Source organism: Etheostoma spectabile, chromosome 9 (genome assembly GCF_008692095.1).
Source record: "Etheostoma spectabile isolate EspeVRDwgs_2016 chromosome 9, UIUC_Espe_1.0, whole genome shotgun sequence".
Taxonomy (NCBI): Eukaryota; Metazoa; Chordata; class Actinopteri; order Perciformes; family Percidae; genus Etheostoma; species Etheostoma spectabile.
This window is the reverse complement of record NC_045741.1, coordinates 29,399,679-29,411,296: the sequence shown is the minus strand read 5'-3', so window position 1 is coordinate 29,411,296 and position 11,618 is coordinate 29,399,679.

Here is an 11,618-nt window from a genome sequence, read left to right as displayed (position 1 = left end):
TGCGACGCGCCGGGCGCAAGATAGGACCCTACGCCTTATTTGGGAGCAAAAGTAAGACCAGTAAACCCCGTTGCCACATTTTGTGCAGTTTTCTGGAAGAGCCTCAGCTAAGGTCATGACTATAAAAACCTTAACATAGTGAACATAGTTTTACTTACTGTCTGGCCTGAGACTTTCCCAGTCTGAAGATCATTTATGGTCATACTCATTATGGGTGGGAATCACAGGGCACCTCATGATTCAATACGATACATGTCTAACGAACGGATAATATCACAGTACAGCAATTCTACGATAATCAATGTGTTGCTAGACAATCCTATAATCTTACATCACGATATCCGTCTAACTGTGAATACAAAATGTCTCTCTGTTGAAAACCACCTCCAAATTGGCTGGTTAACTCACGTTCAAGTTTCCCTCATTCATGTGTTGGGGGTAAGGGTTGAGAAGCCATGAAGTAGCAACAATGGGAGCAGGGAAATCCATTTAGAGTGCCTTATTTCACTAATGAAAATATCAATATTTAGTGCCAGGATGACGGTATATTGCCGTATCGCTATTTTGCCCCACCCCTAGTTCTCATAGTGTTTGCTTTCCAGTAGCTGTCATCAGGGAAAACGTCATTGTTGGCTAGGCAATGTAGTGTTTGTGCACGTTTTTAAAATGTTCCTTTTGGGACAATACTAACAAACCTGGGCAGTAAGTGGTCAGTGCACATTAGCAGTGTACTGACGGAAGTATGGGTGTGAGACCCAGCCCAATTCTTTCATAAAAACCGAACAGAGGCCTGCCCTGTAGCTACTGTAACACATACATCCAATAAACCTGTGTATTTAATGTGTCAGGTGTTGTGGTAAAAGAGCTCTGCCCCCGTCCTGACCCTGTCATTGGTGAACGGTATCACGCTACCAGGAAAACTCTGTGGAATCATTCAGAGCCCAGCTTTGCTAAACGGCTATACCATGGTGTGCCAAGATGTCAAAGACTATCAATTCATCGTTACATTTTAAAACTGCTACTGCCATCTGCTAAGTCGGTTTAAGCTGCATGCCTTGGTCTTCCACTTGCGTGTTTCCTGCCTTTTACTGGAGGATGGCTGAGGCCTTGGACATGTCGCTCCTATGAGCCGCCTGCCGTCCTGCTGACAGTGCCGCGGTGTTGTAGTCGGCCGTTTTCTGGACCGGTGGAGCCGGTGAAATGCCTGAAAGCCACGCTCTCTGAGTTTGGTTTATTTCAACGCTTATCAGCTTAAGTGTAAAACCCCAGGGCCATGATTCATGGGCGTTATCATGTTGAAATCTTGTCTGTGGTCAGCGATAAGGGGGAGTCTTGCAAATAAGAGGATGATTTGTGGAGGCGTTGTGACCAGGCCTGTTTCCACAAAGTTACCCTGCTTTCTGTTTACCTCTTTATCTGTGTGAACTTTCACCTCAGTTGGGGTCAAAGGTCACAGCTAAATGGTTAAAGTGACTACATTAGCATCTCCCGTCCTTCTTTTTAACTTGTTGACATTTAGAGGAGCCTCTTCAGAATCTGTTGGGGGAAAAGAGTATACATGTGATGACTGTGTTGTAGTAGACGTGTTTTTGGCACGGCCTGAAGTGTTAAAAAAAATAAAATAAAAAAACTACAAGAGACTGTAACTCCATAAACTATCTGCATCTCACAAGAGAAGAAAATGTGTAACCGATCTGTAACTTCTGCTTGACGTAATGTGCACACGTAGTACCCACCATCTCACTCGGCCCGTGTACGGGTGAAATATGTGAGGTGAGTGGTAATTTTTTCTTTTTTGAGATATTTTTTTGGGGCATTTTCGACCTTTTTATTTGTACAGGACAGATGAAGAAATAAAAGGGGAGAGAGGGGTTGGGGGGGAATAACATTCAGCAAAGGGCCCCAGGTTGGAGTCGAACTTGCGGCCCGCTGTGTTGAGCAGTAAACCTCATATATATGGGCGCCCGCTCTACCATCTGAGCCATCGGGGGTGCCCAGGTGAGTGGTAATTTATCAGGAACGCTCAGCAGGTCTTTGTCTCTTTTCCTCCTCTGGCCTCTCACTTTGTTATCTGCGCCGTTGCCAAAACCCTGCAGGGATTTCTTTTTTTTTTTTTCCTCAATCGTCCCCCTCCTTTTACTTTTTCTCTTTCTCTCTTTTGCGCTCATTCTGGGACTGCAAGGCCTACATGGTAAGTCTGCTTGCACTCTCTGCACAGTGGCGCTCTCCTCCAGTCGTGTTATCATCGACAACAGACCTTTTTATGCAACACTCACATGCTCCTCCTCAGCCTTCTCCTTCTCCCTTTGTCACTCCAAATCCCTCTTTTCCTAAAGCCCTGTCTTAAATTATCTTCATATAAATCCCAAACACATCATTTCCCAATATTAAATAGATTTCAGGCATGAAATAAATGACGTGCAGGAGAATACATTCCCGGAGGCTAATGTGGCTTCTGAAGGGGTTTTTTTATGGCAAAAAGGAAAATCCAGATGCAACATTTTCTGAGCACCACATGTGATCGGCGATCCTGTTTCACGTTCCCTGCCAGACGTACCGTTCACATGCACAACAGTTCACTGGCATAGAGGTAAAAAGGCCATGGAAGTAGGTCAGGTGTGTGATGGTCGTTGGCTCGCCGAGAGAGGGAGAGAGGGGCGATGAAGGATGCGTGAGTGGAGGTGGCAGCGGGGTTGTTTTTCACCACTTCTCCCTCCTCCGGCCCTCTCTCTGGAGCTCAGCGGGAACATTACACACACGCTGTCTGCTGATCTACATATCACACATTCCTGTGTGAATAAAGAGAGGCGATTGGGGGGGATATTAAAGACGAGGAGAAGGAGACGGGGTGATTTGATACAGACGAGTGGGCATCAGGCGCTGGAGGGAGAATGAGGTTGGCATGCTGTGCACAAGAACACATAAGTCAACCAAAAGAACTACAAATCAAGCTCCAAACTGACACACGGTTACTGATAAACAGATGAGCTGAGCCATCAATCACGGTCTGTATGGATTAGCGCTGCAGGAACTGAGGAAATAGAAGAGATGTGATCAATTGAATATTGCGACATTTCTCGCGATAAATAAACCAAAACAAAATATTAACCCTTGCGTTTTCTTCCCGTCAAAATTTAAAATCAACACTTTTGTTGATCCTTGTTTCAATGTTTTTAACTTTTTCTTACGTTTTTGTCCCTCTTTCAACACTTTTTTTTTTTGTTTGTCACTTTTTTTAACACTATGAAACACTAACTTATTAACTTTAGTTTTACAGTCATTGTTGGTATTTATGGTCAATGAACCTCATTTTTAAGAAAGTACACTTGAAGTTTGAGTTAGAAAAGCAGAAATTATGAATTATTCACACTAAAATTAAAGGAATGGATGTTAATGGATAATCACAGACTGGAATATGTCAACTTTTACTCAATAATATTTCAAAACACTTCAATTTCTTTCTCCAAATGCTATGAAATTGAATAAGATGCCCCAAAATGAAGGATGGTAGAGATGTGTACTTGCCAAAGAGCGTTGTCTGGAATCAATCATGTTATTTTGGGGTAGTTAAAAAGAACACCGATATAGGAAAACGGGTCAATTTGACTCGAGGACAACATGAGGGTTAAAGTACACTGTCGGGCAGCTTTCAGTATTCAGCTAAAGGACAAACAATTTGCTGCTTTATTTCGTAATAATTCTTAACGTTCTTTTATTGAACATTGATTTGAAAGTAACAACAAAGTAACACTTAAAAAAAAAAGGGGACCATTACCTATCGAAGTGCAGTTTCCTACTGAGATTGTCTTCCAACTAACACAAACATCTCGGAGAGTGTTTTGTGATATGTCACATGTGTATATTGATATATTGTGCAGCCCTAGTGTGCATACAATATGTGCAGTATGCACTCTTTCGGAGCCCATATATAGAGCTGTATGTGTAATACAACTGTGTGTACTATGTGTGTATGTGCTATTGTACTGTTGTGAGCTGTGTGTGTAGCATATTTCAATTGGCAGAGTTCCCCATAGTTACACAACTTTGGGGAAATGAGGGCTGGTAACTAGACATGTCCTCTGGCAAATGACGTCATTGATGCATATAAGCTAAATCGTCACGCACATACTGTACATAAGCAGGGACACACTCTCATTACACACCACTGACTGAAGTGCATGGTGAGGTTTCATCATACCCTCCTTTGCCAGAACATGTATTTTTTTTTTATTTGTTAAAATGCCTATATTATGAAAAAGTCCTTTTTTTTTCTGGGATTTGGGGTGTTGTGTCTCTGGTGCTTCCGCACACATACAAACTTGAAAAAAACCATCTATGGTGTTTTGAGTGAGATCCGGCTTCTGAATGTCCTCTGTCTTCAGTCTCCGGGTGAGCGGTTCAACATCTGCACGGCTTTCTACATCACTAGATGAGATGAGGTGGCTAACCGTAGCGTGCTAGCCCGTTTTCATTGGCAAAACACTGCAACAGCCACTAGTTGACCAAAATCTCCAAAAGAACTACTTCCTGTCCCTGTCCTGCAGGTAGTCCACAAGTGGCCCTTGTCTAGTAGTCTCCCAGCAAATCCTGCCTTGTGCTGATCAAAGCTGGAGAAAGAGTTATCTAGATGATGGGATCTTAACTAGCCACTGAGCATGTGGGACTCCCATAAAGACAGCAAAGAAGTGAGATGCCTCACTCTGTAGCTGAAACAGACACAGGGTCAAAACAGGATCTGCAGCAACAAAAATGTTTTTTATTTATTTTCTTTTATATATGTATTTTTTATAAATGGAAATCATGTAAACCTATTGGTACAACCTCAAAACACAATTACGAACCTGAAAATGAGCAGAACATGAGCGCTTCAAAAGAGTACGTGCCTGTTGAAATTATGCCTGTTTGGAAGGCCTGTAGAATTCTCTAAAACCTAACTCTCAAAATGTCTTACAGAAGGACCCCCAAACAACTCTTAACATCTAACTCCACTGTATAGCCTACTACTGACTGACAGTGTCCTTCTACATCAGAGGAAGACAATGTACTGCAGTATTTACTTGACAGAGAACGGAGCAGATCTAGAATATTGTCACAATATTAACATTTAAAATGTGGAGTAATCTCTCATCTCAGGGTCTCATGCAGTGAGAGCAGAGAATGATGGGCTCTGGTGCTAGTGACGGACTTTTCAACAACAACCCAAAGTTTTGAAGTATGCGGAGGAAAACTCGACCCCAGGAGAATCCGATACTGGAAGAACCAGGAGGATGCCTGGTGCTAGAAACAAAGCTAGCTAGCTACTGTCTGTGACGTTAATCAGATACAGGTGTAACTACTGTATGCTCTTATTGTAGTCTACCAGCAATACTGTAGTACATTTATTTGACATAAATACCCGGTACATTTACAGGGTTCAAACTGACAGCGGGGGTGTTTGACTGTTTCTGACCCAAATTACTTTGTGGCCCTTCTGGCTGCTGTTGTATATGGTGATAATTTCTCTTAAAAAACACTATGGCTTTTCATTTAAAACAGTTTATTTAAAACAATTATACATATCTAACAGTCTAACAATTAGAAATAAAGGCTTGCCTCAAATAAAAGACTGGTGCCTGCTGCGGTTCAGGTTAAAGGCCCCGGCTTTTATTTGAGGTATTACGGTAAGTAAGTAAGTAAGTAAAATTTATTTGTATAGCACTTTTCTCAGATGAAGATCACAAAGTGCTTCACAACAAAAGGAAGCATTTAACAACTCTCATAAATACAATACATCACAAAAGAATTACACGTACACATAAGACCAGCCACGGTAAGCATGTTTCAATTATTTCTTCATGGTCCTGATGGACAAGAGTGGAACATCACTGACAATAGATTCCCTGTCAGCGAACAATGAAAGGCTGGCCATCGACCTCTCAAAATCTCATGAAATCCTATTATGTTGTTAGCCGCCTCCCCAAAAGGTTCAGCGTGCATCGTGTCAAAGTTCACCTCCCTCCTCCTGTTTCACGCCCAAGACTGCTGAGCAAGATTAAAAAATTCCACTCCACTTTATTATTATTTATGAAGTGATTCATCTTCAGTCAGAGGGGAAAATTGCTTCTGGTACTTCATATGCACTTCCTGGAAATGCTAGAGATGACGTTGTGAGGTGAGGCAAGAGCGGTGAGTTGAGTAATGAAGAGAGGACATGGAGGAGGGAGAGAGGAGTTCAGATGGAGGGCGGGTGAAGGCGCTGTGGTAACATCATGAACAGGACGCCCATCAGAGATCGAAAGGGCATCAGCGGGAGCGATGGTGCCGGCTAGTGAGAAGTGTCATTACAAATATTGTAGTTGGAGAGAAAGATAACACAGATAGACAGACGGCGATAATGGAGAATAGCTCATTCTGACCTGTGATCCTAGTCTCAGTGAGTCCCGGAAAGGAGCGCTCGGTCCGTCCGACCTACTTAAGGTCTTATCACTGCCCGATGGGAGTCGAGTGCAGATTTGAGTCGCGCATGCTCAGATGTAAACTACTTTCTAGCTCTACTGTTCTAGCTATAAATAGCACAATCATCCACAGTGCTGATGATATTTCAACAACCGCTTCATACGCGCTTCAGGATGACGGCGATGAGTTGTTAACAGACATTCACAAAGACGTATAGCCCTGCAACAATCTATAATAACACCTTTTGGAAGTACCATCCATGATATACAGTAAAATATTAAAGTTGTTGGAAGTTTATATGGCTTAAACAGTAGGTTTCATTCGTCCCCGCATGCTGTTTCATTTGTCCCGTCCAGGAGGGACAGATGACATTACGCATGTCCCACTCTTGCTGTAATAATTCCTGAACGGTATTGTCCAAAGCTGAAAATGCAACTGTATTTGACAGATGACACGTGTAGGTTGCTACTGACAAAATATCAGCTTTCAGTGTGATACGACCACTTTGTAAATTACGTTTAATTAAAAAGTGTTTCAACTGTCCCGGCTCTCCCCTAGGTCCATTTTTACTGTGTTGACATTACAGAAGTCTCTCGTTAGCGTCTTATATGCTACTTGTCGCAAAGTGACTCATGCTTGACCCAAATCTGCCTGCCAATTGGAAGGTTGGTGGTTCAATCCCTGGCCCTGCAGTCCAATGTTAAAGTGTTCTTGGGCAAGACACTGAACCCCAAGTTGCCCCCGATGCTGCGCCTTTGGAGTGTGAATGTGTGTGAGTGTTTATCTGATGAGCAGGTGGGACCTTGTACGGCAGCCTCGGCCACAGTGTATGAATGTGTGTGTGTGAATGGTGAATGGTTCCTGTACTATGGAAAAGCGCTTTGAGTAGTCGTTAAGACTAAAAGCGCTATATAAAAATACAGCACACTCGCCTCACATCGGGCAGTGACACGTCGCCGTTACCGACCTGTCGCGCGACAATGTGGCGTCAACTTGACGTTGATCCCGCTGGCCCGCCAGGATGTGAGGTGTGCGACCAGAGGTCGCATGGACAAGTTCGAGGGCAACCGGATGCCAGGACTCTCAGAGTGACTCCAATTCTCTCCTGTAAACTTACTGGGTTAAGATGAGTTCATTTATGCTGAACAAAAGGCTCGATCCAATGAACTAGGTCATTGAATTGTTGGGCGGGCATTCTGAAAAATCCAAAGTGCTTCTCTTTGACTATCCTCATTTGTTTCACAAGGCCATTGAACTCACCATAGTTATGTTTGCTGTTATTCAAAGGATGGACATTCCACCTTTTTTTTCCATTTCTTTGCAAGCAGGCTCAAAAGCAGCTGTTCTTCCTCATCCAGTGACTCCCATATCATCTCCGCCACTGTTGACATTGACGTCAATGCTGCTTCCAGTACTGCCATTGTTTACCTTTTTCTTCTTCGGGTACGTAGAAAACGCAATGTCGGTAGCTTTTGCTCAGTTGCGACATCTCTGTTTAGGAGAAGACTGCAGCTAGTGTCGCGGCCACCACGCGCGAGTATGAATAGTTACAGCGATCCCATGCCAATGCCATACCGTCACGTGATGGGTCAGGAATAGCGAGTGACATCTTAAATTATCCCACTTCCTAAGGAAAAGTGGGAGATAGAGAAAGAGTTGAGGGGCGTGGAGACTCCACTGAACTGAAAAAACCTGTTTTGAGAGTTTTGGTTCATTTCACATTGGGTGGACAATAATAGAAATGCGGAAGGAATTGGAATTGTAGTGGGATAGGAGATATTCAGTTTAGTTAAATGAGAAAATGAGTGGGATCCAAGCAGGTTATACTAGATTCATTTACATGCAGGCATTCTTCCACAGTCCAGGGGTACATGCAAGTGTTAAGGATTATGTAGGTGTGTGGGTGGAATAATGAATAGCACAAAATGTAATTATCTCTAACCGAGGTGGGTGGAATACACATTTCCTGTTTACCCAGTATATTTTAAATCAAATCCCCCCCCCCCCGCCTTAGCCCTAGATTAGATTTTGGGTTGTTGAATTTGATTTCCAAGCAGTCCTTGAGATGGATACACATGTAAAAGGAAAATTAGAAAAAGGCATTATTTTTGAATCTGCTCACAACATTGAGACACTTTTAGCTTCAAGATCGAGGGACTCGAGGCAGAATGAAGGCCATCACGCTCTCGTCCTGTCTCGAACTTCCTGCTTCCCCTGTTCTAGGAAATGAGACGCACATGTTTTATTTATCCATTGGAAAACGGGGAATATGGTTATATCTTCAATATGTTTGTGATCCTGAATGCCCCCTCAGGCAATTCGCTGCACACCACTTATTCGTGGCCTGGCGTCAGACAGGATATGAATCTACCACTGACTCATTGATCAGCAAAAGTCACAGTATTTTTGTTGAGACTCTCCCAGACTGAACCCTTGTCCTTATTTTGACTGCTTCAGTGTTGACACTTCAGACCTACACAGCTCCAATTCACATTGCACAACCTGACACGCTGCACGCCGTCATGCTTCCCCCTTACCTTGGCAGTACACGTCAATGATGGGCTGTTAAACATCTCAATTTTTCCATCTAGCTATGACTTTGATCAGCTGATTTCACAAGCACACATCAACAGACGTGGCCATTGTTACCCCATGTGTCACCAAACTGGTGGAATTTCCACTGGCAGATGTGTTTTGTACCTGCAGGGCAAATCCGATTAAACGTACACATCTCAATACAGCCATGAAAGCCCTTTGGCACTTCATGGTTTGAGTTAAAGCTACTTCAATCTATAATTTTATATTTACCAGTAGTTGGATCAGTCGTTTTTTGGTAACAAACTCACATAGAATTATCACCGGCTGCTTTTTCCCCATAGATAGATTTTTAGCGTCATTTAACTTGTTTTGGTTTTATCGCCAGCAACTTTAGCACTTCACACGGCTGAAATCCGACACGTTGGGCATTCCTCTCCTTTTTTTTTTTTTGATATCTCTATCTATTTTGCAAGGGCCCCGCCACTGCATCAGGGGTTTAACGTCCCCAAGACCATTGTGATTGGTTGAAAGAAATAAAAAATGTTTTTTTCCCCCCCCTGTTGTCACGAACTCTGTTCTCCTGTCGGGATCTGCTCCACCATTCGGGGGGGGACAGACTACGACACAACACCCCCTATACCAGAATGTGAACTCATGCAGCCAGACCACTACTCCAGCGCTGACACAGCGCTGTGTAGCTAGGTCTGGCAATGCGAGACTACTCGCACTGCTCTCCTCAGCATTATTTCTCGGCACAGCAGAAAGCTGATTTTGGGGTGAAAAGCTCTAAAAAATCCCCTACATGCAACCCGCCCAGCGCCAATTGGGAAACAGATGAAGTTAGTGAGTACTTGGCAAACATAGCGAAGCATTTTGCAGCTAAAAGAGTCAGTTATATTTGTCAGGAGTTGGCATAGATCGGACCAGAGCTAAAAGGAGAGTGAATATTAGATTTTCATTCACCAAGTGGCCAAAATGTAATGTGTAAATATATGAGTGTTTACAGACAGTTTTCTGTTTTCCCTGAGAGGCCAAAAAAATCGGTTCAAGCTGTTTTTCTGTAGTATTTCAGTGGTGAAAAAAACCCTTTTGACATTTGATGTCACTGTTCTCATGACATCATCATAGATTTTGGGTACACCATGTTTTATCGTCCCAAACTGAGGCCTCAGCAGAGGCACTGCGTTAGAGATGAGTTAGGATCCTCAGTTCAATTGCGGTGGCTAATAGACTCATGTCGCCAAGACTGTCACAATAAAAGCCTCTGATTGATTGACGCAAGGGGAACCACATGCTATAAACGCAATACACCCACCGCCATGAGCTCACTATCACACAAGAACACACTAATGTACATTGCAGGCCTGAACTTAAGCACTCATGCCCACACTGTGATTCTCATACTTGCACACACATCAGACATACTATAGTCGCACACACGCACACACGCACACATACATGCTGAGATCGTGTAAACACAAACACGCTTCCACTGCGTTCTTTGACAGTGGGACGTCTCATACTTGTTGGCAGGACTCTGGTTCCCACAAAACACCGCAGCCCGAAGCCAGCATCGTCCCCGGCCTCCATCCGCATACCGCGAGGAGTCAAGAGGAGACAGACTGGAGCTCTTAAAAGGGTTTTAAGAACCTCGAAGACCGGGACTCCATCCACATACAAACAACAACAACCCCCACCAGTGCATCTGCACAAATCCGAGCAGGCCTATGAGACAGGGTTCAATCCCAGTTCTCTGAATAGAGACAGAGAGGGGCAAAGGGAGGAGTGTGTGGGTTAGGAGTATTATAATAAATGTGGCAGTAATTTAGATTCCTCATAATGTTGTCCGATCCACCACAAAGCACTTCCAGCTTCAGGGAAAATGCTCTTTAAAACAGTCAGATATTGTCAATGTGTGCTTTGTGAGAATTGGAAAGAGCAGGTATCACCCTGTCTTATCTCTGCGGTTTTTGTTATATTTCACATTGAGCCTGGATGATGATCAATCCACTAATAACACCTTATCTCGAACAGAATCCCAAGGGGTCACAACACCCCATCTGGTGGATGCCATTAGAATTACATCAAGGAACTGAGGAGCCACTGGCAGCTCTGAACAAAAACAAATGGAAGGCCTGTTTTTTTTTTCTCAGATGTACCGCTAAGACTAATGGGAAAGGAAAAGACAAGTCTGCAACCTCAGCACTCTTTGGCTGTGTACATTTGGCAATCACGGAGAAAGCCAGAGGGAGTTAGAAGGAGAAGTATGTTGGAAAAGGCAGAAGAGGTTCCTGTAAGAGTGCTATGTTGTGACAGCGTATCAGTAATATCATCCACCTGACGCCGGCGGGAAGCATCCTGTCTCACACTACCTCCTAAATCCTCCTCTCGGACCCAGTGAGACCGGCAGCTCAGACACGCTGTCGCTCCCAGTGCACAAACACACGGCCAGTCAATGAGGTGAAAGTGGGGTCTTCCCTTCGTGTCGGTGGGGAAGAGGGCATGGGAATGTCCTTCCAGGAACAATAGACTCATAGAGCGGGTTATTTATAGTGAAAGGGGACATGGCGATGAGATGACCAATAAAGGCTATCGCAGAGTCCCTGGCACAGCGAGAAGGTTTGATGGCTGTGCCAGGTGACTGG